Source organism: Ambystoma mexicanum, chromosome 11 (assembly GCF_040938575.1).
Source record: "Ambystoma mexicanum isolate Mex_15411 chromosome 11, UKY_AmexF1_1, whole genome shotgun sequence".
In the NCBI taxonomy this organism is placed as follows: Eukaryota; Metazoa; Chordata; class Amphibia; order Caudata; family Ambystomatidae; genus Ambystoma; species Ambystoma mexicanum.
In genome coordinates this window covers 449,853,858-449,870,360 of record NC_090934.1, presented here as the reverse complement: position 1 = coordinate 449,870,360, position 16,503 = coordinate 449,853,858, and positions in this window count along the sequence as shown.

The window sequence follows — 16,503 nt, the reverse complement described above, 5'->3', positions numbered from 1 at the left end:
AGCCTTCCAACCTACTTTGCCGAAAGCTGCACCCGAACTGCTCCAAGTTATTGCATTGTAACTGACTCGACTCCAGCTTGTTGCTTACACCGATATGATCCGCCATACCCAAACTGAGTTCCCCCTGTTCGCACACTTGAAGTCTGGTTTATCTCTGTTGAACCACCAAGAAGCTACTATTGACCCATAACTGCCCCCTTTGGTTATTTCACTTGTGCAATACTTTCATTAAATACATAACCTTTTTAAAAGAACATTGTGGTTATTCAATGCCTTATCCCCTGTATTCTTGCCCAGAGTGCTGCTTTCTCTCTTCCCTTGCATATTCTCTGCTCTGTACACAGGAGTGGGTTTTGTAAAGTTTATCTATTTTCTTGACGATCATGTGCCTAATTAAAATATATGTATTCTTATAGAACCTTGATTGAACATTCCCTTTATTTTGGACTGTTGCACTTTTCTGTTTGGGTTGCTAATGAATCCCATTAACACCCCGCTTGAGAGTATTGCCGTCCCTTGGCCCACATTACAACAAAAGGTGAACGAGGTATATCGCTTAACTGTGTCTATTTAACCTATTTTTATACAGTTATCCCACAGGTGGGGGAGCTTGGGTAGCAGGCAACCACTGATAATGTCTACTGACAGAAATCTGGAGAAATGGCTGAGAGTGCAGTGGGCCAGTCAGGTTCAGTGTCTATCTGAATGACTTGGCCTGGATACATTTTATTTATAAACTTATTTTAATTGGTTTATCTTTCCAGTAACATACCAATGAATAAACAAAAGAAAAAAGGAAAAACATAGCATATTACATTTGTTCTTGATCATTGACATATAACGGTGCATTCTGGTCATAGTATCTTCTGATCCTCTTTCAGGGGCACAACCGGTACCCATGTTCAGTGCAATTGTCATATACCATCATCACTCTTAGGGTCATAGCTATGTCAGGCTCAGTGCATACCATCTGTCTTCTAGCATCTAGTCCATACCGTCTTCATACAAACAATTATATTTCACTCAAGGTGGTTTCAAATCCGAGGGTGTCTGCAAAAGACCCCATGCCTCATGCAATACACTGTAATTACCCTCTGCAGGCCCATTCCCTTATATCCTTTCTGTAATGCTCATATCCACCTTAACATATTTTTCAAAATCCCAGAGCCAACAGTCTAGCACTGACCCACCCGGTGCATTCCTCAATGCGATGGCAATCCATCTCTTTGCTACAATTAGCCCCAAGGAGAGACCCCTATTGAGCACTCTATGCCTTTTGTCTTTCCTCTAACAAAGTAAGCCCAGTAGGCTTATGTTCGATGTTGTCTGGGTCGGAGTTCCAGTAAACTCACCTAAGGTCTCCATCACTTGGTTCCAAAAGGTCGCAACCTTATCGCACATCCACCCCATATATTAAAAAATGTCCCAACTGCCCTCTTGCAAAGCCAATAATCCAGGCCAGGACCCTGCGCTATTTTCTCTTAGGGAACCCCTCCCATAGGTGTCCGACATTAGCCATCAACTAAGCATACACCAGAAAATTAAGCCATGTGTCAGCACGCTGAGCCCGAAATTCACGAAAAGGAGAGCACTGTGTCTTCACTAAATATGTCCCTCACACGACTGCTCAACCCATTCAAAACACCACTGAGTGCCTTGGGACATGTCCCATTCTGCTGCTTGACAGGTTAATTTCAGGTAAGAATGCTAACATCTGACCCGGGAGTCTCGTTGCCCACCACAATAACCGTATCAACGTGGCATGGTGTCATGCACGTACAGTAAAATATCATCTGCATACAGTGATATGCAATGCGGCCGTCTGCCCATTTGCAGTCCAGTTGCCTTGTGTCTTCTGCATATCATCATTGCCAGTGGCTCTATTATCAGGGTGATAATAATTGGCGACAGTGGGCAGCCCTGGTGCATTCCTCTGCACACTTGTCAGCAGGTGGACACCACATTATTGACAACCACTATAATTGTAGTCCCTTCCTACAGAAGGCATATCCATTGAATATCTTGGCCCCAATTCAATGCTCTCAAGTACCAACCATTGAAAGCCCCAGTCTTACCAACTCCTCATCTATGTATTTATCTAGAAGCAAAAAGAGTCTCCTCAAGTTATGCATGGTACTCCTGGCTGGGATAAATCCAGTTTGTTCTTGGTGCACCTGACTGTCTATCATTGGGGTGAGTCGTCCAGCCAATATTTTACACAGAGCTTTCTTTTTTTTTTTCCCGGCTTCGGCCAGTCTTTCTGAGCTTCCTTGCTCCTTATATTTCACCCTGCCTTTTTCGCTGCGTTTCTCTCTTTCCTTTCTCTGTACTCATACTCTCTGCTGGATCTCTTCGCCTTCTTGCGTTCCCTTTGCATCTTTGTGCGGCTTTTACTCTTACCTGTACCTTCGCCTACTACCCTCGCTAGGCATTCTTGCATCTGCGCTCCACCCATGCGCTCGCGGGGCTACCTCATCTCTTCTCTGTCTCAACCTGTCTTTAACCCTGTGTGGCGTTTCCCAGACTGTTACATCCAGTATCAGGGCAGCCCTCCTCTGCGACATACTTACCCGCTTTTCCTACACTGTCAAGCGGATTCTGCAGGATGGCTGTCCCACTTCCACATTCCGCTTCAGATCCTCATCAAGGAGTACAGTGTCCTAGAAGGAATGGACTTCTCAGTGTTTCTTCACCAGTGTACCATGTGGGTACATCTTATAACACAAACCCAGTCAGTTAATGGCCTTCAAACCTGGAAAGAACCCTTCACAGAAGTATCTACACTAGCCCCAGGACTCCAGCTCAACATTAGATCCACAGCCTTACATCATACAGGGTTTTTTGTGCCAAGAGGCTTTTTCCCTGTTGTGGGGGGCTTGCTCCTTGGAGTTCCCCTTTGCTTGGCTTCCCCATCAGGCCAAGGTAGCCTCCGGGGAAGCTCGCCCCTACCTCCCCGATAAGAAGGAGAAGGAGGTAAAGGACCTAAAAAGCCCCGACAAAAGAAGAGGTCAGAGACCCACGACAGCTCAACTGAAGACCCAGGTGAGGAGAAAGATCAGGAGGGTTCACCTGTGCATGACAGCTTCCAGCATAGAACTCGGGATTCTCCCAATAAACAAAGCCTCGGTGAACACCTCCAGTAGTTTAGGTGCAAGCACCTCCTCCTAAGCCATATATACCTCTATTGTAAGCCCATCTATCCCTGATGTCTTGCCTAGTCCCAGATTGTCTATTGCCCATTCAACCTCTTGCAACATGATAGGAGCGCCAAAAGTCTTGTTCTGTTCCTTAGTCACCCTATTCAAGTTTGCTTCCTCCAACCATGCAGCAGCGTGGCCATGACTGAATCCCTCTTGAGCAGCACACAATTCTCTGTAGAACTCCCAAAAAAGACCCTGCAAATGTCATGTGGATCAATTAACAGTACCCCTTCTACATCCCTTATGCTCATGCATTGCCTTTTCCCCCCCATCATCCCCACCAGCTAGGACAAAAGTGTACCGGTCTTATAACCCTCACCATGTTCTCGAGTTACATACCCAGCGTATTCCAACATGGGTCATTTTTCCGAGCCTCCTCCAGCTCCTTACTAGAATCCCTTTTAGTAGCCTGCACATCCTAGCCTCTACCCTCACTCTGCTCTGGCAGCACAATCTCTTTCTCAAGGCTCTTCATACTTCAACCTTAGCAGCAATACAGAAGCTTCTGAGATACAAATTCAATGCCTCCAATTGTGCTCCAAAAAATGATTGATCTCAGTCTCCATATATGTTTTGAAGGCTAGATCCTCTAACATGCTATAATTAAACCTCCACGTAGTAGTCGGGGGGGGACTCGTGAACACCCCCCAATTTCTACCAACGAGGGTGCATGATCCTGTAAGGTCCTGTTTAGAAAGACAGCCTTCTCAACAAGTCTGTTACTTAATTCCCTACAAAAGCATAATCAATCTGTGAATACAAATTCTTAGCCCCGGGGTAATAAGAAGAGCATCTCTCCAGCCCATATTTAAATCGCCACACATCACAGAGGAGCAGGTCTATCGTGACCCTTATTAGAGTCTTTGATGTCCGTCTCTGAGGTCTAGTGCTAACACTTCGAGTATCCAGCTCCTTATCTGTAACACAGTTAATGTTCCTCAGCCACAACACTGAATCGCCATTGTTTTGAGCAATCAGGTCACTCATATTGGTAAAGAAATCAGATTGCTCAGAGTTTGGTGCATATGTTCCCATCAGTAACATATCCCGTCACTGCATACAGCCTATAATACTCACATACCCATCATTGAGATCGACCATAGTCGATTGAGCTGCAAATACTTTTTTATTTAGGTAAAAAAGAAACATTTCCCACAAATCGCCCGCAGACCCACAACCCCCCCCCGACTTACCTTATCTCTATCTGCCAGATCCTCTCCTGTACACTGTGGCATCAGTTCTGTCCCTCTAACATGGCAACACAGTGTTATGGGGGCTGGTCATAGACATCGCACCAGCCCCCTGAGGTGCTATGGGACACCAGCACCTCAGAGGCTAATTGCCTCGAGGGATTGCTGGGGGAACACCTACTCTTTGGGGGGCAGGGCAAGCCTTACCCGCACATGAGGACCCTGGCTGCCTTGCTGGCAGGGGGTCCCCATGGCAACCTGGCCTGCAGGCCCTGCTTACACAGGGTGGGCCCGCAGGCCTTAATGAGACACAGACTCAGGTCATTCCATTTCGGAGTCTGCAACTGTTCTATTGCAGGTACCTGCAGGGCTCGCTTTTATTAGCTTGGGCCATGGCACAGTCATGGCCCATCTTAAAAGGGCAATACATGTGGGAGGGACACAACCCCTTAAAGGGGCAACATACATGGGAGGGTTACTACACAACACTCCTTTTTCATAACAAACAAATAAATGTGACTACAACATAAATGATATCCCCCCCCCCTGTTATAGAACAACACTACTTGGGCTACTTCAGAATCATGGGATCGGGATCAACAACCAATATGATATGCAACTGCTAGACACATGGGGCTCACATATATATACATATACAACACATATCAAACCATCACCCTCCAGTGACAGTCACAGTGCGCAAACTGCCGGTGTATGGTTGGCAGTTAGTCCACAAGTTACAAAACCCTTTATTAACCTGGGGTATGGAATTGCAACCACTGCATGACGGCCATGGGTAGCCACTGGTACCATATAAAGCACCCCTACAAACTGCGGGATCACAGCTTCACATCACTGTCCTTTACTGAGACCACTTTAAGCATGTAGCTAATATGCAGGTTCACAGCATCATAACACAGGTTTACTGAGTCCTCTTTTAGCAATCGCAGGACTGCAGGAGACCATTTCACTTTCCATCAATGTCCGTTCAGGAGTCACTTCCCCAGGTCCAGGTCCATTGATGGTACAGTTCAAAACCGGCAAAGCCGCACCTGGCGGGTACCAGGGGCCACATCGGCATGATCCCTTGATGTTGTGGGCAAGGCATCGAGACGCAGATCGCTGGGCGTCCAGGCTGCTCGGGAACGGGGTGACAGGACATCACTCACCCCTTTTAGGTGATGTTGACCGAGTCAGGAGTGTGAAATGATGTAGAGAAGCACACTTTTTCATGTATGAGATTTTTTTCACAGCTAGTGTTTCAATAGGTAGGAACAAACTTGGGTTGTTTAGGTGCCACAGAGTACAATCCTGGGCTACAGGATCAACTTAAGTAAAGCAATGTATTGGGTCACTTCAAAAAAATGACTGATGCTCCGTGCACACTTTTGGGCATTTAACAATGCAAAAACATTAATTGTGGTAAACATTTTTCACATCAGCATTTTATTCTATGTTCAAAAAAATAGACATAATAATATATACTGTTTGTTCACATTTGATTATTCTTAAACTGCTCCATTAATCAAACATTACAGATTTCACACCATTTCGAATACTTCTTAGCAATTGTTCATGTGCTAAATGTCTCTTAATAATCTTGGATAGATCTGTTTACTGCTATTCTATTTGTTGTTACACTAATTCCTTTCTACAAGGTTTGTTATGTGAACCATGATTGATGGTCTTCTTTTTGTAGTGAACTTTGTATTCATGACGCGTTTCGGGCCATTCTGCCCTTCTTCAGGTGTGGACAAGTGTCTTTTTCAATGTAATGCTTCCTGCAAATTAAACCAAATTTGTATTTCGATTATTTTGATTGCATGTCTTTTTTTCTAAAACATCAATATTTTGGAATATCAAATAATCATAATAAGAGTCTGATCCTCTGACCTGTAAACCTGTGTCTCTCCGCTTCTTCTTTTTTAAGCTTTGATACTACTTTGCTTGAGTGTTCATGTGGGCCCTGGGCCTGTTTCTCTTCAAGTAGAGTAATGGATTGATCAAATCTGGAAATTGAATTAGAAATCAGTGAAACCCTTGTCATTTGAGACACGGAGGTTTTTGTACCGGGAACAGTCGCTACAAGTTTAGCTATAGTATACTCGTGGAAGGAATATTACCAACAAAAAGATAATTTCAAAAGTGGAAAGATACCCTACAAAAAAAGAACGCCAACCACAGGGAGGGCCTCATCTGAAGCATTCAGTGCTGAATCAGAATCACAAGAACAAGAACAACAGATAATGATAGATGAACAAGCGCCATTGACATCAAGATTAACAAAATTACCAACAGAAAACATCTTGTCTTTTTTAGACAGAGCAAAACAAGAAGAGGCAAGAAAGAGAAAAAACAACTCGGAAGGTGAACTTCACCCAAAAGAAAAATTAGTCATAAACATCTCTGATTTCTTTAAACTAACTCGAAAGATGAGACTGAAGTTATTCTTTGATTTCTTTGATACATGTGATTGGGGCACGCCAAAGGAGGACAACAAATACCTAGAAATGAAACCAAAAAGCACTTTCATGCCTTCAATTCAGAATCCCGTAATGGATGTATTCCAAAAACAAGCTCTGAAAGATCTTGAGAAACTAAACTATCAGAAAAGAACAAAGTCAAACTTTAAAAACAGAGAACAACGAATCTTAAGCAAGCTTTGGAAGAATTCTGACTTAATTTTGAAACCAGCAGGCAAGGGAGGAGCGTTAGTCCTAATGAACACAGAACAGAAGGGAAGTGGAAAGGCAACTAAGTGGCGAGAATACTTACTGGCAATCTATGAAAATAATACAGAAAAATTACAGACAGTAATTCAGACAACATTGGAAGAAGCAGAAATTGATAAACTAATCAGCCATCGCACCAGGAATTTTCTAACGAATTCACATCCATCTATTCCTATTATATATATATACTACTGAAAATTCAGAAAAATCTTAAAAATCCACCAGGGAGACCAATTATTGCTGCCAATAATAGTGTCTTAGAGCCTTTACCTCAATATATAGATCGAGCAATCCAACCATCAATTAGCAAACTCAAGTCATACATAAAGGACACCAATGATTTTCTCAATAAACTGAAAGACATAGAAGTTGATGAAGTAAAAGACATTTTGTTTACGATGGACGTTGTAAGCTTGTATACTAACATCACCCACAAGGGTGGATTGGAAGCCATGGAATGGGTATTACTCAAACCAGATACAGATTGCAAAGCTGACAAAGTTTTCATTCTTAAGAGACTAAAGATTGTGCTACAGAATAATTTCTTCATGTTTCAAGATAGATACTTCATACAAACATCAGGAATATCAATTGGGCAGCCATGGCCCCCAGCTATGCTAATATCTACATGTCGTACTTGAAAGAAATGAACATCTTGAACAATGAGAGATGGACAAAACATCTAAAATGCATAGTCTGCTTTATTGATGACATATTCAGTAGTTGGAACGGCCCGGAAGAAGAATTACTGATGTTCTTTCAACATCTCAATACAATGGCTCCAAGAATAAAATTGACAACCAAAACAAGTAGGGAGACAATTGAATTTCTGGACATACAAATATACAAGAAAAGAGGTAAATTGGAAACAACAATATACACAAAACAAACAGAAACAGCATATTACATGCTAGCAGCTCTCATCCAAGAAGAACAATAGAAAGCATACCGTTCATTCAATTTTTAAGATATAAATGGATCATATCCGAACAAGAAGAATACGACCTGAAAGCAAGAGACATGAAAAACAAATGGTAAAAAAGAGGCTATCATCCGTCTAACATAAATACAAGTGCAGAAAAGGTGAGCATGATCACCAGGACAGAGGCCCTAAAACCCAAAAACTCAGAAGAAAGAGTGAAATTGGTATGTGTGACTACTTTCTCACAACAGAGCCCCAAAATTAAAAAGATAATCAAGAAAAATTGGACTACTTTGACTCTTGATCCAATGATGAAAAGACTCTTCCCAGAACCACCCATGTTTGCTTATAACAAAAGCAAATCCATAAAAGAACATCTGGTGAAAGCAGACTTAGCAACAAAAAGAGAAACTTTGAGAAACCATAAAGGAACGGTACCGTGTCAGAACTTCAATAATTGCAACAACTTAATCAAAGGTAACAACATTAATCACCCCCACAAAGGATATAAGATTAACCTTTTTCATTCAGCAACTTGCGATGCAAAAAATGTAATATACGGAATAAGATGTCCCTGTGACATCTATTATGTAGGAATGACAACCAGAAAGGGGAAAACAAGATGTTCTGAACACAAGTCAAATATAAGGATGGAGTCAACTAAATCACCAGTGGCACAGCACTTCAAGAAAGAGAGACACAACATAGCACAAATCAGATTCATCATACTGGAGCAAGTGAAGCCATCAAGAAGGGGTGGAAATCTAACTAAAATGTTACTGCAAAAAGAGACATACTGGATTGAAAAATGTAATTCAATGCATCCCAGTTGAATAAATGTAGATTGGGATCTCAGTTGCTTTCTGTAAATATCCAAACGAATTAAAAATCAATCAATAAATGTTCAATGCGAAGAATAATTAAAAGATTACGAAAAGAGGCATAGAAAAGAAAGGCTCATACTGAAGGAGATAAATATGACATACACGTTAGATGGATTGCCAATACAAAATGAGGTAAAGATGGTATAAACAACTCCATTATACGATGGCACGCATTAAAAACAAGCGCAAGTCACCTCCTCTAATCTATCGCCAGACAAACAAGAAAACTGGTTCCGATAGCGACGACAGCAACACTGCTTGCGGAACGCGGAAGAGAAAGACGATACGGGTCTGCCGTGAAGCACGAACAAGGTAAGATGAAAAAGGCTAGCTCATAAAAGATGAATAATCCAGCGCTGAAACACAAATAACTAAGCAGGATCACCCGCTTTTATTATCAAATGGGAGACGCGCAGTGAAATCCTGAACGCGAACGATAAGTGGGGACAACGGCTCGCACGCATATCTAATAGCGCGATAGAAACAAGAAAGAAAGGAAAAACCCGAGGAGACTCGAAAGGTACCATTTTATAAACCAGCATCAAAAATGTACTTTAAGCAAAAGAACACAATCCTGGAGTATTGTAAATTAAGATCAAGCAATCACATTGGAGGAGCGTCAAGAACAAATAACAAGCCGTACAATTAAAAGGAGAAACAAAGGTTTTTGCACTGGGACACAGCGCTAAACTTGTAGCGACTGTTCCCGGTACAAAAACCTCTGTGTCTCAAATGACAAGGGTTCCACTGATTTTTTATTCAATTTCCAGATTTGATCAATCCGTTGCTCTACTTGAAGAAGAGAAACAGGCCCAGGGCCCCCATGAACACTCAAGCAAAGTAGTATAAAAGCTTAAAAAAGAAGAAGCGGATAAACACAGGTTCACAGGTCAGAGGATCAGACTCTTATTATGATTATTTGATATTCCAAAATATTGATGTTTTAGAAAAAAAGACATGCAATCAAAGTAATTGAAATACAAATTTGGTTTAATTTGCAGAAAGCATTACATTGAAAAAGACACTTGTCCACACCTGAAGAAGGGCGAGAATGGCCCGAAACACGTCGTGAATACAAGGTTCACTACAAAAAGAAGACCATCAATCATGGTTCACATGACAAACCTTGTAGAAAGGGATTAGTATATCAACAAAGAGAATAACAGTAAACAGATCTATCCAAGATTATTAAGAGACATTCAGCACATGAACAATTACTAAGAAGTATTAGAAATTGTGTGAAATCTGTAATGTTTGATTAATGGAGCAGTTTAAGAATTATAAAATGTGAACAAACAGTATATATTATTATTTCTATTTTTTGAACACATAATAAAATGTTGATGTGAAAAATGTTTACCACAATTAATATGTTTTTGCATTTTTAAATGCCCAAAAGTGTGCACGACCCAGTCAGGGGTGCCAATCTCTCCAGGGGCACACAAGGGTGCACAAGCACTCCTGAGGAGCTGCAACCCTTTCCTTGCCCACTGTACCGCTTTCTGGTGGCGGGTGCCGGGCCATAAGTGTTCATTGGTCAGACACCAGCTGTTGGTTGAACTCAGGGGGCCGGTAGGTATCTCCCCCAAGTCCAGGTTGGCCTGGCCCTTCGATGTCATGGTATGCAGGGTAACCGTATTGGCAGGTAGTCTGGGCTGCTAGCTCCCTGGTTCATGGACGGTACAGTAGGAGACATTAGTGGCATGGTGTTGATGCCACTTGTAGGTCAGGCAGGGTGACTTCTGTGGCAGGGTGTCCTGTTTTACTGATGGGACTGTGCCGGGAGATGATTACTTTTATTGTTATTGTGCCATCCCTTTCGACTGCGAGTGCAGTACACAGGTTCTTGTCCAGCTGGTAGTGCGGGAATTGCCTGGTGTCCCAGGTGCGTAGTGGGATTCAGTCTCTCTGTGCAGTGAGCATACCTTGTTCCTTCTGCTCTGATGTGGAGCACTTGGCTCGGGATCATACGGTATGCCTCCATTGTTGGTGTCTGCAGAGCAGCATACCCCTTTCTTTCTGCTCTGATGAGGAGCACTTTATTCTCTGACTTAGGGCTGCAGTTAGACTGGCAGCAGCCGCTCCTTTTCCTTTGTCATACACTGGGAGTACAGGGGAAAACTGCATACCCCTGAGTGGATGCGGGCCCTCAGAGAAACAAGCCACGACAGCAGGATGGCACCTGAGCTCCGACATTGCAGCACTACCTCATTCACTGCTCCCGACCGGAGTGCATCATTATGTACATCACTGGCCCCGTGATTGTTAATGGAGCCGTTCATTTTCAAGAACTACCACACAGGAGCAATACAGGCAACCATCGCCAGAGGCCCGGGAATCACTCAGGGGGCCTTACTTATTCAAAAAGCACTGACACCAGAGCTGCACCTTTTTGTCACCGTCTGCAGGGCCCAGGAACATGCTGGGGTTTTCTCAGGTACCGGTCCCGACTGGAGCGCTTCCTTATAATATCACCGCTGGGCCCTTCCTTCTTATTTTGTGCTCTGACCGGAGCACCGCAGCAATGCTGCCAACCAGGGCACTTCTCTCTCACTGGAGTGCCTCTGGCCCCAGGCTCATGGTGGGGGCTCCGATGTAACATTACTTTTTGCTATGTGCCAGAAAATCCTATCCTGCTGACTACTTAACGGATAGGATTTTTTGACACCAGGAATGTGGTGTGCCTGTCTTTCTGGTGCCCCGGGGGTGCAATGCGTTTAACTTTATGAGAGCTAGGCTCTCTCAAATAACAGAATACGGTGAAGCCGTGTCACTAGCAACTCCAAAACGGACATAAAAAGCAGAAACCCAGCAGATGTAGGTCTGACCTGGCGGGTTGAACACCTCCCGCCTGCAAGCGGACCTGGAAACACCGGCACCATCATGAGATGGTGCCGGTGTTTCCACTTCCCCATTCCCATTGAGTCCTATGGGACTCAATGGGAATAGGGATTAACTCCATTCCGCCTCCTTGACTCCCGGGACACCGGGGCTGTAATGCCCTGGTAATTCCGGGAGTCACGGAGGTCGAATGGTAATACGAGTCTGGAGATAACCAGGCGGTTTTACCGACGTGGTTACCGCCGGACTCGTAATGAGGCCCTTTGTTTTATAGGCTCGCAGGATTCTAGTAAGCACTAAATGTGCAAAACATATTAAAGAATCCATCAAAAATGTACATGTATGTGAACTACGTGCATTATTTACGTGATAATAATGCACTTAGTTCACATACACGTACATATCCGTGAAAAGTCTGCTGACTGCGCATGCGCACCAGGAATGTGGTGTGCCTGTCTTTCTGGGGTCCCAGGGGTGCAATAAGTTTAACTTTATGAGAGCCAGGCTCTCTCAAATAACAGAATACGGTGAAGCCAACGTAAAAAGCACGAACCCAGTGGGCGAAGGAACCTGAACCCAGCGGATACTTTGGGCCTCATTATGGGTCAGGAGGTCCGATATTAACAGTGGCGGTAAACCCGCCGCCACTGTTAATTCCGGACCGCCCGATCCCGAGTCCTGCAGGCGGGAGGTGATCTTCCCGCCAGGTCTGACCTGGCGGGTTGAACACCTTCCGCCTGCAAGCGGACCTGGAAACACCGGCACCATCATGAGATGGTGCCGGTGTTTCCACTTCCCCATTCGCATTGAGTCCTATGGGACTCAATGGGAATAGGGATTAACTCCATTCCGCCTCCTTGACTCCCGGGACACCGGGGCTGTAATGCCCTGGTAATTCCGGGAGTCACGGAGGTGGAATGGTAATACGAGTCCGGCGGTAACCAGGTGGTTTTACCGACGTGGTTACTGCCGGACTCGTAATGAGGCCCTTTGTTTTATAGGCTCACAGGATTCTAGTAAGCACTAAATGTTCAAAACATATTAAAAAATCCATCAAAAATGTATGTGAACTAAGTGCATTATTTACGTGATAATAATGCAATTAGTTCACATACACGTACATATTTGGGGACCTGCACTGGCAGCAACTCCAGGGAGAGCCCACCTATCACACGGGCTGAGCCCAGCAGTAGCCCCAGCCCTTCCAGCTCTAGTGATAGCATTGAGCCCAGCAGTAGCTCCAGCCCCCCCCCCCGAGCTCTAATGATAGCATTGAACACAGCAGTAGCCTCAGCCCCCTAGCTCTAGTGATAGCATTGAGCACAGCAGTAGCCCCAGCCCCCCCAGCTCTAGTGATATCCTTGAGCCCAGCAGTAGCCCCAGCCCCCACAGCTCTAGTGATGCATTGAGCCCAGCAGTAGCCCCAGCCCCCCCCCCAGCTCTAGTGATAGCATTGAACCCAGCAGTAGCCCCACCCCCCCAGCTCTAGTGATGCATTGAGCCCAGCAGTATCCCCAGCCCTTCCAGCTCTAGTGATAGCATTGAGCACAGCAGTAGCCCCAGCCCCCCCAGCTCTAGAGATGCATTGAGCCCAGCAGTAGCCCCAGCCCCCCCAGCTCTAGTACTGCATTGAGCCCAGCAGTAGCCCCAGCCCTTCCAGCTCTATTGATAGCATTGAGCACAGCAGGAGCCCCAGCCCTTCCATCTCTAGTGATGCATTGAGCCCAGCAGTAGCCCGAGCCCCCCCAGCTCTAGTGATGCATTGAGCCCAGCAGTAGCCCCAGCCCCCCCAGCCCTAGTGATAGTATTGATCCCAGCAGTAACCCCAGCCCCCCCAGCTCTAGTGATAGCATTAAGCTCAGCAGTAGCCCCAGCCCTTCCAGCTCTAGGGATAGCATTGAGCCCAGCAGTAGCCCCAGCCCCCAGCTCTAGTGATAGCATTGAGCACAGCAGTAGCCTCAGCCCCCCCAGCTCTAGTGATAGCATTGAGCACAGGAGTAGCCCCAGCCCCCCCAGCTCTAGTGATAGCATTGAGCACAGCAGTAGCCCCAGCCCCCCCAGCTCTAGTGATAGCATTGAGCACAGCAGTAGCCCCAGCCCCCCAGCTCTAGTGATGCATTGAGCCCAGCAGTAGCCCCAGCCCCCAGCTGTAATTATGCATTGAGCCCAGCAGTAGCCCCAGCCCCCTCAGCTCTAGTGATAGCATTGAGTCCAGCAGTAGCCCCAGCCCCCCCAGCTCTAGTGATAGCATTGAGCCCAGCAGTAGCCCCAGCCCTTCCAGCTCTAGTGATCCCATTGAGCGGAAGCCTGGGTACATTACCCAGTGGGGACCTGCACTGGCAGCAGCTCCACGGAGAGCCCACCTATCACACTATCACATGGGCTTAAAGGATAGGATTTATTGACAGCAGGAATGCAGTGTGCCTGTTTTTGTGGGGCACCAGGGGTGCAGTTTCTGTAACTTGATGTGAGCCAGGCTCACTGAAATAACAGAACACAGTGAAGCCGTGTTAAGAGAGACTCAAACCAAATGGCCTCACACTGCCCTGTGAAGGTGTGGGGTGGAGTGTGTCAAAAGCTGATACCTTGCTTTCCCCTGGAAGCAGTGCTTAAAGGACACAGCCACCCTAATAATCATGCCCACCCCACCCTAGCATCTTCCAGCACCCTACCTAAACACATATCGTGCACCTCAGCACAGAACACCACCCACTCTGGTTTGCTCCATCTCTACAACCCACACCCTCAAGCTCACCTCATCAATGAACTATCCAAGCACTCTTGCCACCCACCACAACCCTAACTCACCACAGCACAACAGCTCACGCCACCCAACCTCCCCAACCCACCCACATAACCCACCTACGCTACCTCAGCCCACTCCTCACCACCTCACCAACATCACCCCAGCCACCCTTAACCCACCACCTTGCCCACTCCATCCACTCACCAAATCTAACCTCTCTTATCTCATCCCACACATCCTTACCGCACCACTTTACCCAAAAGGCACAGACCCTAACTCACCACAGCCCACCACCGATTCACCTTACCTCACAGAAACACACCCACGCCATGTCGTCCCAGCATGCTCCCCACCCTGTTTTGGCTCAACACACCAACCTGCACACCCAACAAGACTTGCCCCAGAATACATCAAACGACCCATCCTACCTCATCCCCAGCACGGTATAGTCATTCTATCTCACTGCCTCCCACCGTAACTTGACACAGCATACCTCCCAGCAACCCTCGATTGCCCTAGCACAACATCAACCATTCTAGATCACCCCAGCAGCTCATCATTCCACACTAGATCACCCCAGCAGCTCATCCTTCCACACTAGATCACCCCAGTAGCCCAACCTCCAGTATACGCTCACCCTACCGCCCACCCTTTCATCCTACCTCACTGCAGCACTCCAAATGACCGTGAAACCTAACAGCACCCCCTTTACTCACACACCCTAGCATGCCCTGGCCTGCCACTCATTAACCCAGCCGAGCCCCACCCAGAATCCCAAACTCTCACTAGCCCTTCAACCACCAACCAACCCTTGTTTACCCCAGCTCACCTACTTCACCCTAGCACCCCATCTTAGATTGTCTCGTCACCCTACCTGCTCCCGAAACAGCCCTAGCCTAGTTTACCTTAGCACTGAAACCCACTCACTTTAGATCACCCCAATAGTGAATCCCAACCATCCGAGCACACCGCAGTCCTATGTTATGTTATGTTACTTGGCATTTATATAGTGCTCTATATATCATTGGTATGACCTTAAAGCGCTGGTAGGTTGAACGCCCTCGGGAACCGTAGTTCTGGTCAACAACTTACCTGCCTCAGCTTTACCCTTCCTCCATCCATGTACCCTAGCACATGCCAGCCTAATGCTCACCACACCCAACCCCACCCCACTTCACTTCACTTCATTCACCCAGCCTGTCCCAATGACCTAACCTCACCCTAAACCCTCACCCAGAAATCTCAGACCGCCCACAATCACCCCACTAATACACCTAATTCCACCCAACCACAGCCTCTCCTCAACCAAACCAATGCCCCACTACCTCACATCACCCCATCTACAGCACCCACCCAACCATGCCACCTGCTCACCCAACCTCATCACATTAGCTTGCCTCATCCAACACAATATTACCCTACCACTTCACTGACCCCAGGACCTCTCCCACCTAGGCTAACAATAGCACATACGCTTGAGGACCCTAGCTTACCCAAGCACACTACCCGCCTACCCTAGCTCATCCAGGCACAATAACCCATTTTTCATAACTAGCCCCAGAACACCATAGCTCACCCCAACACCCCACTCACACACGTTAGGTCACCTCAAAGTAACACACCACCCACCCAACCCAGCGTGCCCCAGCAACCCACCCAGAGCTCACCCCAGGAGTCCACCCACCCAAGCTCACCCAAGCATCTCAATATCTCACCCACACCCAGGATCACACCTAGCCCTCTACCCACCCTTCCTCACCTAGAATCCCCCCTGCTGGTTGCAGCATCACACCAACACACACACACCCTAAGAACCCACCCAAGCTCACTCCCATACCCTAGCCCAAACCATACCCTATGACTCCCTGATCACTCCCAACCCGGCTACATCACTGCAACACATGTGGCTCACCCCAGCACCCCAACCACCATTGCGCACCATAGCAAACCCTAGCTCACCCCAGCAAACCCACCTCACCCCAGCACAA